Raw genomic sequence first — 18,656 nt, forward strand, 5'->3', positions numbered from 1 at the left:
TATCGTACATTTTGATGTACAGGTCATTCTGCTATAATGTGCATTTCGTTAACACGAATTCACTAAAACACTTTTGATGAATTGGGAACACTTTTTATAGCACCAAGTTGTAAAGCATGTATTGGTTATAACATGGGATTGCACGAGAATGGAACTACCGCGTTATTGCAAAACTGACTGTTATGTAATGATATAATATATTGGTCAAAAAATTCAAAATGGGATTCACCAAAACTTGGAAGCAGTGCACAAGATTAACGAGGTTCCTTCTTCCTAATGCTACATGAAACCTGCAATGTAGGAAATGCATCAACACATTTATGCACACTGCGATCCCACAAACAATGCTCCCTCTAAGATTTCCTTGTGCTGGTGGGTTAGAAACTTCATTGAACACCAACTCTTCTGTCCATGAGCAGTTTACACTTTGTGTTGGAGATTTCTTCCAATAAACTGATGAAGCTGTGAGTAACGTGAAGATTTCATTGTGCAGTAGTTCCCAGATTGCTGCTTGACCACAGATATCAGAGGAAATGTTGCCCAAACGAACATTACAAAATTGGAGCAGGTATAAGCTATGTTGCCCTTGAAGACTGCTTTGGCATTCACTGTGGTCATGGGTGATTGAATCTTGGTCCCATCTACACTTTTCTACCTGTTCCCCTGTGGTTCAACAATTCTCAACCTTGAAATTGTTCAATGGCACTGCCATCACTGGCCACTGGCAAGGAATTCCAAAAATTCATAACACTTGCAGAGAAATATTTCTCCTCATCTTAAATGATGTACTCCATTACTATTCTGTTAGCATTGGTTAATGTTTAATGAAAAATCTAAGATCCTAACTATTAACCAACAGAACACTGCCACGAGATTTGATGTTCTTAAACAAAAATAAACTTTATTGTATCTAAGAAGAATTAACTGAAACAATTCCTTATCTAACTGAACACTATAGTTTGTAATTGCTAATGCCATAAATTCAATTCTTCATTTTCCTACCCTCGCAACCATCTTCTCGAGAATTCCCTGATAGGTTACAACAATTATAAAGGTGCATTCACTTCATTAGGAACTAACCCAAAAGGTATGCCAGATCCCTCCAGAATCCACTTGAATTCTCATAGGTGTTCCATTTTCTCCAAAGTAGGATTCTCTGAGGGTCCTTTTGTTAGCCTTTGGCTCCAACGTTTCTTTTCCAGCTGAGTACCTCAGGTCCTAGGCCTGATTGCTTTCAGGTACCAGCTGCCTTTCAACAGCTTCCCGATTTAAGTCTGCTAACAACTTTCTCCCACAAGCATCAATGTAGATCTCTTCCACAATTTGAAGCTAGACCAAATTATCTAGCTGCTTGTCCCTGATGAATTCTGACTTGAGATAGAATCTCAAGCATATTCCATGCAGTGACTGATGAAATTAATATTTCTTTGCTCTAAGTGCAAGCCTAATTGAATACTATGTCCTGTTGGCATTTCATCTATGAGATACAGTTCATGACAAAGCAAAGCAGCTACTTCCTCTATCTGTTATCAATTTGAACTGTTTGCTTCTATCACACATACCAAATTGAACGTTGTAACCGAGACTATCCTGAATCGCTATCTCTTTGGCACTATGGCAAATTTTGAGGCGGTTCAAATGGAACTGCAGAGATATTATTTTTACCTAGAATGCCGCTCTTTAATTCTGTTACCATATTTGATTTGCAATTTTGAAACCTCACATTCAATTCTAGATTTCTTCACTGAGGAAACATCTTCTCTCCATAGTCCGTGTCAAAGCCCCATCCAAACCTTGCCTATTTCAAATGAATCATCTCTCATTCTTTCTGAATTATAATGAGCATAGGCCTAATCTGCTCGGCCTTTCCTCGTAGTAAAATGCTTTTATCCAGGAATCAATCTAGTGAACCTTTTCTGCACTGCCTCTAATACAAGTATCTCCATTGAGGTAATCCCTTGAAGTATGGTCCCACAGTGGCTAAGCGCTTTAAAACTGTAATGTTTGAACTTTCAGCTTTGTTTCTTTATTTTCTACTTAAAACTAAGAAAGCGTCTAGTTTAATTTTTAATTTTGTTCTTTCTTTCTACCTTGTTCTTAAGATTCTACAACTAGGTACTTGTACCTAAGATGGTGCCTTGTGTGGTAACATTATGCACTTTTCACTGTGCTCATATACTTTTGTACTTGAATAAATGTGACAATAAAAGCAAATCCATCCTTGAATTAGGAGATCAAAAATGGGCACGGTGCTGTTGGTGCTGTCTCACCAAAGTTAAGACAGCAATGTGATTATGACCAGATAATTTGTAATTTTACTAATACCAGTTGACAGAAATTTTGGCCAAGACATAGGGGAGAATTACCCCACTCTTCTTCAAATTAGTGCAAGAATTTTAAGTCCACCTGAGAGGGTAGACTGGGCCTCTGTTTAACACCATATCTGAAATGACAACACCAGTGTGGTCATTCCCACCTTGAACTGCACTGAAATATCAGTGTAGATTTTGTTTTCAAATCTGAAGAGTGGCTACAGAGGTCCTGTAAGACAGATAAATATAGAATAATCCAGAAAGTCAAGGCAGTCTGTGTCTGGGTCTGCCAGAAAATTAAGGCAAAACAGTTAGCTGAATTCAGGAAACTCCTGTGTGTTCTAAAGTTTAAATTAATGATACTTTTAGCTTATCACTTGATCTAGCTGTCTCAAAGAGTGATACTAGATGAAGGGAAAAAACATCTTGTGATTGCGCAGTAATTTCCCAAAGGAAACAGGTTGTAGCTATTCCACTCTGAGTATAAGCAAGAAACTTGTGGATAGTTTTTACTGACATTTGAGCATTTGTAAAGGGTATTCTTGGGAATAAAGGGGTAATGTAGAACATAGAACATTACAGCACAGTACAGGCCTTTTGGCCCTCGATGTTGCACTGCCCTGTGAAACCAATCTGAAGCCCATCTAACCTACGTCATTCCATTCTTGACTATATGCCTATACAATGACCATTTAAAAGCCCATAAAGGTGGCGAGTCTACTACTGTTGCAGACAGTGCGTTCCACGCCCCTACTACTCTCTGAGTAAAGAAACTAGCTCTGACATCTGTCCTATATCTATCACCCTTCAATTTTGAAGCTATGCCCCCTCGTGCTCACCATTACCATCCGAGCAAAAAGGCTCCTACTGTCCACCCGATCTAACTCTCTGATTATCTTATATGTCTCAAGTCACCTCTCAAACTCCTTCTCTCTAATGAAAACAGCCTCAAGTTCCTCAACCTTTCCTCGTAAGACCTTCCCTCCATACCAGGCAACATCCTAGTAAATCTCCTCTGAATCCTTTCCAAAGCTTCCACATTCTTCCTATAATGCGGTGACCAGAACTGCATACAATACTCCAAATGCGGTCGCACCAGAGTTTTGAATAGCTGCAGCATGACCTCATGGTTCTGAAACTCAATCCTCTACTAATTAAAGCTCATACACCACATGCCTTCTTAACAGCCCTATCAACCTGGGCGGAAACTTTGAGGAATCTATGCACATGGACACTGAGATCTCTCTGCTCATCTATATTAGCAAGAAAGTTACCATTTGCCCAGAAGTCTGCATTCCTGTTACTCCTTCCAAAGTGAATCACCTCACACTTTTCCGTATTAAACTCCGTATGCCACTTTTCAGCCCAGCTCTGCAGCTTATCTATGTCTCTCTGTAACCTACAACATCCTCCGGCATTATCCTCAACTGTACGGACCTTAGTGTCGTCCGCAAATTTACTAAACCATCCTTCTACCCCTCATCCAGGTCGTTTATAAAAATGACAAACAGCAGTGGACCCAAAACAGATCCTTGCGGTACATCACTAGTAACTGAACTCCAGGATGAACATTTTTCAACAACCACCACCCTCTGTCGTCTTTCAGCAAGCCAATTTCTGATCCAAACCGCTAAATCGCCCTCAATCCCAACCCTCCATATTTTGGGCAGTAGCCTACCATGTGGAAACTTATCAAACGCCTTACTGAAATCCATATACACCACACCAATGGCTTTACCCTCATCCACCTGTTTGGTCACCTCCTCAAAGAGCTCAAGAAGGTTTGAGAGGCACAACCGACACTTCACAAAATCGTGTTGACTATCCCTAATCAACTTATTCCTATCAAGAGGATTATAAATCCTATCTCTTATAACTTTTTCCAACACTTCACCCACAATCGAAGTAAGGCTCACTGGTCTATAATTACCAGGGTTGTCTCTACACCCCTTCTTGAACAAGGGAACAACATTTGCTATCTTCCAGTATTCTGGTGTTATTCATGTGGACAAGATCAAAGCCAAAGGCTAGGTAATCTCTTCCATGGCTTCCCAGAGAATCCTAGGATAAATCCTATCCAGCACAGGGAATTTATCTATTTTCACATCTTCCAGAATTTCTAACACCTCCTTGTGAACCTCAATCCCATCTAGTCTAGTAGTCTGTTTCTCAGTATCTCTTGACAACACTGTCTTTTTCCAGTGTGAATACTGACGAAAAATATTCATTTAGCACTTCCATTATCTCCTCTGACTCCACATGCAACTTCCCACTACTGTCCTTGATTAGTCCTAATCTTACTCTAGTCATTCTTTTATCCCTTATATACCTATAGAAACCTTTAGGGTTTTCTCTGATCCTATCCACCAATAACTTCTTATGTACGCTCTTAGCTCTCTCTTTAGGTCTTTCCTGGCTTCCTTATAACTCTCAATCCTCCTAACTTAGCCTTCACATCTCATCCTAACATAAGCCACCTTTTTCCCCTTGACAAGAGATTCAACTTCCTCTAAACCACGGCTCCGGCGCTCGACAACTTCCTCCCTGCCAGAGAGGTACATACTTATCAAGGACACACAATAGCTGTTCCTTGAATAAGTTTCACATTCCTATTTTGCCCATCCCCTGCAGTTTCCTTCCCCATCCTATGCATCCTAAATCTTCTCTAATCGTATCATAATTGCCTTTCCCCCAGCTGTAGCCCTTGGCCTCTGGTGTATATCTATCCCTTTCCACCGCTCAAATAAACATAACTGAATTGTCACTATCACCCAAGTGCTCACCTTCCTCCAAATCTAACACCTGGCCGTGTTCATTACCCAATACATGGAGATCAATTTATGTAAATGTGAGGTGCTGCATTTTGGTTAGCAGGACTTATACACTTAATGGTAAGGTCCTAGGGAATGTTGCTGATCAAAGAAACCTTGGAGTGCAGGTTCATAGCTCCTTGAAAGTAGAGTCGCAGGTAGATAGGATAGTGAAGAAAGTGCTTGGCATGCTATCCTTTATTGGTCAGAATATTGAGTATAGAAGTTGGGAGAAAGTGAGGACTGCAGATGCTGGAGATCAGAGCTGAAAATGTGTTGGTGGAAAAGCGCAGCAGGTCAGACAGCATCCAAGGAGCAGGAGAATCGATGTTTCGGGCATGAGCCCTTCTTCAGGAATATAGAAGTTGGGAGGTCATGTTGTGGCTATACAGGACATTGGTTAGGCCATTTTTGGAATATTGAGTGCAATTCTGGTCTCCTTCCTATTGGAAGGATGTTGTGAAACTTGAAAGGGTTCAGAAAAGATTTACAACAATGTTGCCAGGATATGAGCTGTAGGAAGAGGCTGGTGCTGTTTTCTCTGAAGCGTTGGAGGCTGAGGGGTGACCTTATAGAGGTTTATAAAATCATGAAGAGCATGGATAAGATTAATAGACAAAGTCTTTTATCTGGAGTGGGGGAGTCCAGAACTAGAGGGCATAGGTTTAGAGTGAGACATGAAAAATATAAAAGAGACCTAAGGGGTGACTTTCACGCAGAGAGTGGTACATGTATGGAATGAGCTGCCAGAGGAAGTGGTGGAGGCCAGTACAATTGCAACATTTAAAAGGCATCTGGATGGGTATATGAATAGGAAGGGCCTGGAGGGATATGGGCTGGGTGCTGGCAGGTGGGACTAGATTGGGTTGGGATATCCACGGCATGGCCGAGTTGGACTGAAGGCTCTGTTTCCATGCTGTATATCTCTCTCTGACTCTTTGACTTTAAATCTAACATTGGCCTGTCTACATACTGTGTCAGAAAACACATTGAACAAAAACTGACCCATCTAAAGTACTTGAACTATAGTATTCCCAGTCAATATTTGGAAAGTTATAGCCCACCATAACAACTACCCTGTCACTCTCACTCCTATCAAGAATCATCTTTGCTATCCTTTCTTCTAAATCTCTGGAACTATTTGGAGGCCTATCGAAAACTCCCAACATGGTGACCTCTCCTTTCCTGTTTCTAATCTCAGCTCATGCTACCTCAGTTGACGAGTCCTCAAATGTCCTTTCTGCAGCCTTAATACTGTCTTTGACTAACAATGCTACACCCTCATCTCTTTTACCAGCTCCTCTGTTCTTATTGAAACATCTAAATCCCAGAACCTGCAACAACTATTCCTATCCCTGCTCTACCCATTTCTCTCAAATGGCCACAACATCGAAATCCCAGGTATGAACCCATGCTGCAAGTTCACCCACCTTATTCTGGATGCTCCTGGCGTTGAAATAGACACACTTCAAACTAGCTTGTTGCTTGCTGGTGCCTTCTTGAGACCCTGAAACCTTATTTCGGACCTCCTGACTCTCAACCTCCTCTATAGTTGAACTACAATTTAGGTTCTCATCCTCTTGCTGAATTAATTTAAACCCACCCAAAGAGCATTAGCAAATTCCCCCCCCAGGATATTGGTACCCCTTTGGTTCAGGTGAAGACCATCCTGTTTATAGAGGTCCCACCTACCCCAGAAAGGTCCCCAATTATCCAGGTATCCAAAACCCACCATCCCTGTAGCCACATGTTCAACTCTTCTCTTTCCCTAACATGTGAAGTTGATTTTTTTTGGGATAGGATAGAATAGAATAGAATCCCTACAGTGTGGAAATGGGCCCATCGGCCCAACAAGTCCACACCGACCGCCCAAAGAGTATCCCACCCAAACCCATTTTCCGATCCTATTCACCAACCTACACATCCCTGAACACTATGGCCAATTCACCTGACCTGCACATCTTTGGATTGTGGGAGGAAACTGGAGCATCCGGAGGAAACCCATGCAGACACTGGGAGAATGTGCAAACTCCTCACAGACAGTCACCCAAGACTGAAATTGAACTCGGGTCCCTGGCACTGTGAGGCAGCAGTGCTAACCACTGAGCCACCATGCTACTCCAACCTACAGTGACAGTTTTCAATTTTTTTTTATTTTGATGTAGCATAGTTCAGTTTTTTTACTGTTTAGTAAAAGTTTTATTCTGTGTTAAAAGTACACTGGCAGTGTCCTGTGAATGTTATACTGACCTCCACAGTTATATAAAAAATAATGAAGATGAGACCTAACATGCCTGGTTTTGCTCCAGGGTGTGATACGTCCAGTATTAACAGGCACTGGGATTATAAGTATTTGAAGAAATTTGGTATTGCAAAATCCACTGTCGAATGCTTCGAAGCAACTCATTTATCCAACGCTGTACATATAACCATTTACCTGTGTTCAGGATAAGGTTGTGTTTCAACTGTAACTAAGACTTATCCCTCAAATCAACAGGTGAATTTATCCATCACTGGTTAACAGCAAAGTATAAACATGAGAACAATCAACTATGGAGGAACTATCTTGGGTTTGATTGCAATCGCTGCTATAATTCTGATTATAAGCAGCAGGATTTTGAATTTGACATTCATTTGAAGCTAATTGCTTGCTCTCTGCTATGTTAAATTATCACCCGTAATGGCTCTCCTGGGGATCTAAATTCAGCTCTGTCGTTCAGTCTGGCTAGCTGCCAACTCAACCTTACCTCAGTTCCTTGGTAATGTAGCAGCTAACAAAATGTAGTTTGTAAGAGCCGGAAAGCAAAGTTAAGTTGATGGGTAATGGAACCAGTGTGAGACTCCTAAAGCAAAGCAAATCCTCACTATTGTAAAGAATGCTGATAAACCAGCAGGGAATGTAATTATAGAATTTGCAGTGTGGAAGGCCATCCGGTCTATTGCACCTGCGTCACTGTTACATCTTCAATGGAAGCTATCTATTTTTTCTTTGCCCTTTTCTTTTCGTTGTCTCCCTTTTCATATACTTCACACAGTTTTGTTTTAATTGAGGTTAAAGTCTGTACTTAAAAATGCAGTTGTGATAAAGCATTTTTGTTTGCTAAAAATTCCCTTCATGAAAAGAAACATTCTTCTAACTTCACTGAATTCTTCCAGTTGTGTTTGGGTTTCCTTGCTACCAATTTGCCATCCAGTTGAAGCCATCTCTTAATACTTGTCATCTTTGAAAATAATTTTGAAAACCAGTTTCAGTGAACAGATAACTTTTTAAAAAACTTTCTTTTATTATTTCAAGTTTTGTATGATTCATAGAAACCATTCTGCCTCTGAGTCAGAGAACTGAGATTTCCATTCAAGAGCACAAAACCCAAGCTGACCCTCTCACCTCGAAGCTACTGCACTGTTTGAGGTGTCATTGTCTAGAGGGGATCAAAATCCTGCCTGTTAACTCAGTGGATCTAAAAGATCCCATAGTATATTTCAAGGATAAGCAAGGATGTTCTCTCCATGGTTCTAGTCTGAAATTAATGCCCCAGCAATGTCATTTGAGAAAATTCAGATCATGTGGTTGGTATTACATTGCTGTTTGTGAAAACTTGTGAACGTAAGTTGGCTGCCACATTTCCTAAATTACAGCAATAAATTTACTCTATCACATCCTTGTTGGATGTTAAAAGCTTTGGATGGTGAAATCTTTTGCCAGAACTGCAAACCATATTCTGTGGCTTAATCAGTATCATTGCCAATTCATCATCACAGTCTTGTCTTTATACCCCAAACATAAAATCCAGAGTTCCACTTCCCTTTCTACTCATGTGCCTCCCTTGAAAAATAATGTATCTGTACTCCGAGATTTCTCTGTCACTTTGTTAATAGTTTACTATTTCAGTGTTTTGGGATGTATGCTATTTAGGTCTTAAATTTCCTGTTACTTTTTGAATATTGCACTTTTCAATACTAAGCATGGCTATTCTCCACATTAAACTTTAGTTTTCCTGTAGTCCTACGTCTCCATCTTCTGCAAACACTGGCGCAAAATACTTATTTATGCAATTCTAATATTTCTAAATTTTTTTTACTTAGATGGGGTTAATAAATAATTAGTATTCTCTTTTATTAAGAACAATAAGGAAGGTTATTTGTGTGTATCTTGTCACCGCATGTAAACAGTGAAGCATTTATTGAATTGCTAAGCATATCTGTTTTAATATAAGAAGAACCGTTCCAAAGTAAAGTCATTAAACTTGAAACATCAACTCTGTTTCTCTTCTACAAGATGCGACCAGACCTGCTGAGTTTCTCTGGTACTTTGTTTTCAGTTCAGAACCCCAGCACCCATAATATTTTGCTGTTTTTTGCTAATTTTTACTGTCAGGTGAGGAGTGGAAAAGGAGGGGGAGCTATTCTACCTCTTCTCATCTGGTCATAACAACAGTAAGATGGTATATATCTGCATACTATCTGAAATCATTAGCATTTGTGTTTAAAAAAATGATTTAATCTTTATTCAACCTGTGTTCTCATCTGAGTGTTTAAACATATAACATGAATTAGGCCTTGGCTGGAGTACTGTATACAGTTCAGATCGCTGCAGCATAGAAAGGATGTGATTGCACTAGAGAGAGCGCAGGGGAGCTTTACCAGAATGTTGCCTGGGCTGGAACAACTTGTCTGTGAAGACGGACCAGATAGGCTGGGGTTACTGTCCTTTGAGCAGAGAAAGTAGATGGGGAAATCTGATTGAGATATGCAGAGTTTTGAGAGCCATACCAGGGTGGATAAGGGGAAACTTTTCCCCTTAGCAGAAGGGCCAGTAACCTTGGTACAGTTTTATGGTATAAACCTTCAAGACATTTAAAAACTATTTAGAAGAGCACTTAAAACACCATAGCATTCAAGGCTACAGGCCAAGTGCTGGAAAATGGGATGACCGCATGGACATAATGGGACATAAATTTATAGGTATAAAATTATTGTATCATAACTAAAGCCCCTCATTTTGTTTAATGTTGACTGCCATTCCTTTCATGCTCTTAGCTTTTTCATTCACTCTCACTTGACTGAACTTCTGTATAATTGTCATTGTTTTCTTCTGTTTATATTCCCTGTATTTTTAATGTGCATTTTTTTATTGTAGTTTTACTCGTAACTTTATTTATCTGTTGAATTACTGCTTTTGAAAGATTGCCACTTTGCCTGCATCTTATGTCATTTTAAATATCTCCCAATGCTTGACTGCCCTTTATTCTAATATGACTCATAGCCCAGTAACTTGGACTACTTCCACTTCTTATCACTAAAATTAGCTTATTTTAAAGTGTTTAGCTCGGATAACAATTTATCTCTGCCACTGAATGTGTGTTGGCCGAAGGAAGAACCAGTTGTTTTCTGGTGAAGATGTGCATTCAGATCCTGTATTTTAAAAAAATGATCTATTGACGTTGGAGTTTAGTACAAATTCGCTTTTGTTTTCAGAATGTTGTAGATAGACATATTTGGAATGTTGTCATTTATTTTTAAAAAAATATTTTAATGAAAAAAATTTTCTTTACTAAATTATGAAATTACAAAAATATGAAAATATAACATTGTAACAACAAAAACAACAACTACGCTCATTACACATCAATAAATAAATAACGCCACTCAGCTCTCAACTTTCGAGAGCATCAATTATTAAACACACGTTTGCTTGAAATTCTTCCTTTTAGGACATTAGGCTTATGAAACCAAACCATCATGGCTAGACAAAAGCCCTAATCAAAATGGCGGAAAGATCTACTTCCAAATAATTCAAAAAGGGCTGCCATGTCTTATAGAAATTGTCTGTTTTCTGGTGCACCATGTTTGTAAGAAAGACCAAAGGAAGCTTTTTCCCATGCACATTTAAGGGAGATAAATTCGGCAAACCCAGGAGAAGAGAAACCGGGTCCGCTTGATTTCGGTCCCCAAGACCCCCTCTGTTACTCCTGCCATAGCGCTCCAGTACGTACGGAGGTTGTGGCAGGACCACAAACAATGAGTGAGGGGACCCGTATTTATTTTACACTTTGGGGCACATTGAAGACGCACCCTGCTTAAATTTTGCCAGATGAGCCCTATGAAGAACCTTTAACTGCGTAGCATGGGCCCTATTACATATTGAAATCTTCCTCGCATTCTCACAAATGTCCTCCCAAATTTCTGGAGTGATCTCCACCCCCAACTCTCTCTCCCAGACTTCCCGTAATTGGTCAATGTCACCTGAGGAACCATCCCCCCAACAAATGATCGAGAGTACTCACTGAAGGAGTGCTCTTAGCCTGAAGCACTCTCTTTTCCATGTCAGATCTATAACACTCGGGCAGAAGCATAGTCTCTTTTCGGATAAAATCTCTGATCTGAAGAAAACAGAAGAGGTCCCTACTCGATAATCCAAACTTATGAGTTATTTGATCAAATGACACCAACGTTTCACCCTCAAACAGGTCACCCAAACAAGAGACTCCCCTATCCGCCCAAGACCTAAACCAGGGTCCATTGTCCCTAGCCAGAAACCTGGCATACCAACTATGGGAGTATGGAAAGATGTTTTAGACATATTACCCTCCATCTGTCTCATTGCCCTTCCACGCTTTGACAGTATTAATAACTATTGGATTGTGGCAGTGTTCCGCAACTATCCTCATTTTAGCCAGGAACAACAGGTTAATAAGAGGACACTTTGCCTGGGAGGCCTCAATGTCTAACCGCATCAATGCAGAATCCTCACAGGCCCAATCACTCACAAAAAATAAAGGGAACTCAATTGGTATCATCTGATGTCCTGGAGATCCACTCCTCCCAACTCCTGGGGCATTTGTAATTTTGTAAGCTTGATAATGGGCCGTTTATGACCCAAATAAAAGAACTAAACCAACCATTTAATTTCTGAAACGTTTGTCAAGAAAAAAGCAAGGGAAGCATCCACAGAGGATATACTGAACAAGGAAGAACATTCATTTTAATAAGAGCAACTCAACCTAGCCATAGCATTGGAAGGTGCGCTCATCTTTGAAGGTTTTGTTTAATCTTGTCAAACAAATGAACAAAATTAGCCTTGAATAACTGACCAAAACTAGGGGTAACAGAGAGGCTCAAATAAAGAAAGCCTCCCTGTGCCCACTTAAAAGGGAACCCACCTTCAATGTCCAATATTCCCCTAAGATCCCCCCATAGGCATAGCCTCCGATTTTGAAAAATTGATCTTATAACCTGAGAAAAAGCCAAATGGGTTAATACACTGTATCCAATAGGGTACCGAAACTGCCAGGTACGAAAGAAAAATGAGAACATTATCCGCATATAATTTGGGGCAGGGTCCCCACGCATGGCCTCTGCCAGCAGCTCAATCACCAACGTGAAGAGCAAAGGTGAGAGGGGACAGCCTTGCCGGCTGCCCTTACCAATGTTAAAATTATCAGACCTAATACCATTAACTACCAGAGGATTACTGTAAAGGACTCTTACCCATCTAAAAAACACTTCACCCAGGCCATACCGCTCCAGGGTATAAAAAAGAAAAGGCCATTCCACCGGGTCAAATGCCTTGTCCGTGTCCGAGGAACCCACCGACCCTTGAACTGACCGTTGCTGGCACACTTGAAGTTGTCTCCTAACATTATTAGAAGATCTGTGATCCTTTATAAAGCCCGTCAGATCCTCCTTAACAATAGAGGGCAACACCCTTTCTAACCTCAATACCCGAGTCTTTGATAAAATCTTAACATTAGTTTAAAAGCGAGATGGGTCTGTAAGAAGCACAGTCTTCCAAGGTCTTTCCTTTCTTGAGGATAAGAGAGACATTAGCCTCTCTCAAGGATGTTGGGAGGTAATCCTGACTATATGAATAGTTATACATGTCTAGCATTTGTCCTAACAGTATGTTTACAAATTCTTTATAAAGCTCACTGGATAAGCCATCAGGGCCGGGGGCCCTACTACTTTGAAGTTGCCTCACTGCCTCCTGTATCTCCTAGGCTGTTATCGGAGCACTAAGGAGAGACGCCTGTTCATCAGTCACACCAGGAAGATCCATATTCCTAAAAAAAAGACTCCATCTTATCCCATCTGTCCTCACAGTATTCAGACTGGTAGAGTTCAGAGTAAAATCTCCGAAATGCCTCATTGATCTTTTTAGCATCGTAAGAGTCCCATTCCCTTCCCTAAGAGAAGGAACAGACTGGGAGGCATTCTTTCTCTTGACCAAATATGCCAAGTATTTACCCGGCCTATCAACATGCTGAAACAGCCTCTGCTTTGCAAAGGAATGTCCCTTACTTGCTGTATGCATTTGCATGGAGTTTAAGGTGGATCGGAGAACTGTGATCCGCTGCAGCTTAGTCACCGACAGCCTACTGTAATGTGCCGTCTCAGCTGCCTTCAGTTGTGCCCAAGCAGACACTGCTGCCATCGCAACTGTCACTGCGGGCTGGCAGAGTATGAGATAACTATCCCTCTAGCACAGGCCTTAGCCGTCTCCCAAAGAATGGCCGGATTACTCGCTGTACCTGAGTTGGTGGCCAAAAAATCTTCAAATTCTCGAAAGAAGTATTGTACAAACTTGCTGTCCTTGAGGATGAAGGGATCCATTCACCAGTACCGTGCGTCCATTGCATCACTCTTAATCTTAACCAATAAATACACCGCTGCATGATCAGAGATGGCAATATTCCCAATCGAATAGGATACCATCAAATCTAAAAAAGCTGCAGGAGTTGGGAAATAATCAATCCTCGTGTGGCATTTATGAGGATTGGAAAAGAACGTAAAATCTTTGCCTGTAGGGTGTAAACATCTCCAAACATCTACCAACCCCATTTCGGCACATAGATCACCCAACTGCTTAGATTGTGCTGAAAGGTTTGGGGCCTTTGGACATTCTATCCAGCACAGGATCCATCAGGCAATTAAAGTTCCCCCACCCCCATAATGATATTCCCCGACGCCAAGGCCATCAGCTTAGTTAGACAGTGCATCAGTCAGAAATTTAAGAGAGAGGGCCGAAGGACAGTAGACATTCAAAATACCATATTCCTCGACATGTATAAGAGCCTTAAGAATAACAAACCAACCATATTCACCTTTAATACAATCTATTAAATTAAATGGAAGACCCTTTCGGACGAATATTGCCACTCCCCTGCTCCTAGTACGAAAAGACGAGAAAACGCCCGATCAAACCCACTCTGCTGCAAATTCGAGTGATTAGATTCTCTACAGTGTGGAAACAGGCCCTTCGGCCCAAGAAGTCCACATCGACCCTCCGAAGAGTACCCACCCAGACCATTCCCCTCTGACTAAAGTACCTAACAATATGGACAATTCACCTGACCTGCACATCTTTGGATTGTGGGAGGAAACCGGAGCACCCGGAGGAAACCCAAGTAGACACGGGACGAATATGCAAACTTCACACAGACAGCCACCGGAGGCAGAATTGAACCTGGATTCTTCGTGCTGTGAGGCAGCAGTGCTAACCACTGTGCCGCCCATATTCCTTGTCATTTAAGATGAGTCTCCTTTCTAAGGCTTGACAACACTTTTTTCTTTTAACTGGCGAATGAATCCCTCTGATATCCCAGGTGCACCATTTTGAGAATGCTGTTAAACATAATCCTTTACAATCACCTTTGACCTGCCGAGAGGAAGAATTCATCTTGCAACATGCTGAGCATACTCAAAAGGAGACTCATAGAGGCTATTTACAAAAAAAACAAAAAAAAACTAACGACAAAACACAAAAGGCACTTAATGGGGGACTCTACCCCCTGCCCACAGAGGGCGCTTACATTTCCCCCCACAAACCTCAAACCGCCCTTCCAGGTCAAGCCGTATCCCAAACTCAAGCAATAGAAGAAACCAAACAAATGACATTGTAAACACAAAAGGTATAACAAAAATAATGAGCCCACACCCCCACAATATATCAATACCACTCCAGCTCAGAGAGAATAAAACCCACCAACAGCTTCTTTGGGAAAAGAGAAATAAAAACAAGACAAAAAAACAGACATTATTGTCTATGTCCATAAATTCATCCACATTATTTTAAAGTGTCCAAAAAGTTTTTGGCTTGCTCCAAGGAATCAAACGACCACACAGTCTCCTCGTAAGTAATACGAAGCATCGCTGGATATCTCATCGAATATTGAACACCAAGGTCTTTTAACTTTCTCTTAACTTCATCAAACGATTTCCTCTTCTGAATCACTGCTGCAGAAAAGTTGTATGTTGGTTCCCTGATAGGTCGAGGCCTGTGGATCTCTCCCCAACCTTCTAGAAGTTTCCATGACACTCTGCTTGTCCCTGTAGCATTGAAATTGTATCAGAACCAGGCGGGGACGCTGACCCTGACCGGATCTGCGCACCGTGACCCAATGAGCTCTGTCAACCTTCACCCGGTCCGCCTAGGCATCCCAGCCAAAAATACACGCTGGCTGCCCACCTTCTACTCCATCTGACAGGCCAACGATCCAGATATTCCTTCTCCTGCCTCTATTTTTCCAGGTCATTGACTTGCACAGTCAGGGCCCAAACCTGCCAAGGACTCGACCTCTGTCTCCGACGCCGCGGTCTGCCGCTCAACCTCTTCAACTCACTTCCCGAGCCCTTCCAATTAATTCACAGGCTTTTGCAGCAAGGCTTTGATGGGCTCCAGTCGATTACGAGTCTTCCCTCATCTCCTGGATCAGCTGACAGATCAGTTCGAGTTCCTCCACAATGTTCTGCTGTGTAGGCATTTCTTTCACAGCTGCTGAGGGAGAGGCAGCTGTTTCCCCAGTTGCAATTACAAGCCCACCCAACGTTTTCGAGTGTCCTGAGTGTTTAGACTTGGTCATTTGCTTCTCCTTAATCTTTCTCACACGCTCGACAAAGGATTTGAACAGTTGTATTACCGTTTAACAATCATTTTTCCAAAAATAACTAAGGAGCGGGTTGAAAAAATATTACTACCCTGGTTTGGGGTGCAGAGCTCAGCAAGGCTGATCTATTCAGATCACCACTATCTTGAATTCCTTATTGATTATTTTAGAAAGTTGTGGATTGCCTCAGCTGCTGTGGTGGAAACACATGCAACTGTTGAATTGTGACAGAATTTTCAGAGCAGGTTTGCTATTTTTAATTAGGTGTCACTAGCTGGGCCAGAATTTATTGCCCATTCCTTGATGTCCTTGAGCAGATAATGATGAGCTGTCACCTTGAACGGCTGGTGAGTGGCTTAGAGGGGTAATTTTAAGTGGTGGTGTTCCCATGTATCTGCTGCCCTTGTCCTTCCAGATGATAGTGGCTGTGGGTTTGAGTAGTGCTGTCTAAGGAGCCTTGGTAAATTTATGCAGTGCATCTTGTAGGTAGTACACACTGCTGCTACTGTGCGTGACTGCTGGCTGGGGTGAATGTTGTGGATGTGGTGCCAATCAAGCAGCTACTTTATCCTGGATGGTGTCAAGCTTCTTAACTGTTGTTGGTGCTGCACTCATCCAGGCAAGTGAAACGTACTGCATCACACCTGACTTGTGCTTTGTAGATGGTAGATGGGATGAGTCAGGTAGTGAATTACATAATTGCGAGATCTTCAGCCTCTGAGCTATTATTGTAACCACAGTCCAATTCAGCTTTTTGTCAATGCTAAAGCCCCCAGAATGTTGATAGTAGGGAATTTAATGATTGAGATGTCTTTGAATGTCAAGGGAGATGTTTGGATTCCCTCTCATTGGACATGACACCTGTGCAGTGCAAATGTTACTTGCCACCTATCAGCTCAAACCTGAATTTTGTTAAGATCTTACTGTATTTGCATGTGGACTGCTTTAGTATCTGAGGAGTAGTGAATGGTGCTGAACATTGTGCAATATGTTTTTGGATATAGATTAGCTAGAAGCTGCCTCAGTAAACTGAAAGCTCTGGAGAAACCTCGAGGAAGAGGGATGGAATTGTAATAATGCTGAGTTACACCAGATGGCAGAAATAAACATTCTGATCTGTGTGCTTGTCATTTGTCTTTTATTATTTTCAACATTAGAAGTATTGCAAGTATCTAATTTCAAATGACTATTGCTATGGTCTATCATGTCAGATTATTTCCCAGATGTTCACCAATAGACAAACCACTTACTTGTATCGGCTTTAGTATTCCGATCTAACGCTTCATTTTGCTTGCATATGTCACATACTGATTATGGAAATGTTCTTAGGCATATTCTGAGAAAATCCTTTCCTATTTTGATAGGCGAGATGTTGTGAAACTTGAAAGGGTTCAGAAAAGATTTACAAGGATGTTGCCACGGTTGGAAGGTTTGCGTTAAGAAGAGGCTGAATAAGCTGAGGCTATTGTCCCTGGCGCATCAGAGGCTGAGGGATGACCTTACAGAAGTTTATAAAATCACGAGGGGCACGGATAGAGTGAATTGCCAAAGTCTTTACCCTGGGGTGGGGAAGTCCAAAACTGGAGGGCATAGTTTTAAGGTGAGAGAAGAAAGATTTAAAGGATCCTGAGGGGAAACATTTCCATGCAGAGGGTGGTGCTTGTACGGAATGAGCTGCCAGAGGAGGTAGTGGAGGCTGGTGCAATTACAACATTTAGAAGGCATCTGGATGGGTACATGAATAGGAAGGGTTTAGAGGGATATAGGCCAAATGCTGGCAGATAGGATTAGGTTAATTTAGAATATCTGGTCAGCATGGACACGTTGGACCCAAAGGTCTGTTTCCATCCTGTACATCTCTCTGACTTTATGACTGTGTATTTTGCCTTGTAGAATAGTAAGCATTGCAGCTTACAATAATAATTTGTTTTACTGTATAGTGCACTTACATTTTAGTAACAAACGCCTCCTGTTTCTTAATTCCACCTCAGCAGGTTATGCCATCTCCTAAAATAAACTAAACACTTTGGTTCTTGATCATGCAGTGATTGAAGAAAATCAAGTGAGATCAAGTTTTCAGTATCATGCACAATTATTTTAATGAATGCTTCCAGCTGCCCAACATTCCACTTTCCATTACTGTCTTTCCCTTAACCTAACTGCTTTGTCAAGTTTCTGTATAGTCTTGCCAGATTTGAGGTTCTCAAGACTGCTTTTGTCCTTCACTGTGCTCATTTAACCCCTCCTCAAGATTGTCTAAAATTTGTGCTCCTTTATTAATTTAAATAAAGGAAGGACAATTGAACTGCACTTCGTAATCTTTGAAGGACTTGCACTAAAATGCAAATTTGAATGTTAATTTTCTGGCACCAGTGAATGTAACGCTGATGCTTTCAGGATGCATCGTGTACTCTTTGTTTGAAATATAATACTTTTGTCACATAAAACAAGAATTATTAATGAATTTAAAACAATGAGAGAAAGAGGTTGATTAGATCTCAGTCATAAAACATTCAGTTTTTAAAATTCATTTGTATGATGTGGGCAATGTTGGCTAAGCCAACAGTTGTTTATTATTCTTTGAGAATCTGATTCTGAACTGCTTGCTTAAACCATGGTATTCTTTGAGGTGTAGGACCATCCGTAGTGCA

General features: G+C 41.1%; 1 protein-coding gene across 5 annotated transcripts in view; it reads left to right on the top strand.

Moving 5' to 3' along the window:
- Nucleotides 1-18,656, top strand: part of rngtt (RNA guanylyltransferase and 5'-phosphatase) — a 418,275-nt gene that overhangs the window by 373,508 nt on the left and 26,111 nt on the right. The gene's annotated exons all lie outside the window — the stretch shown is intronic.

The sequence above is a fragment of the Chiloscyllium plagiosum genome, chromosome 3, assembly GCF_004010195.1.
Source record: "Chiloscyllium plagiosum isolate BGI_BamShark_2017 chromosome 3, ASM401019v2, whole genome shotgun sequence".
Taxonomy (NCBI): Eukaryota; Metazoa; Chordata; class Chondrichthyes; order Orectolobiformes; family Hemiscylliidae; genus Chiloscyllium; species Chiloscyllium plagiosum.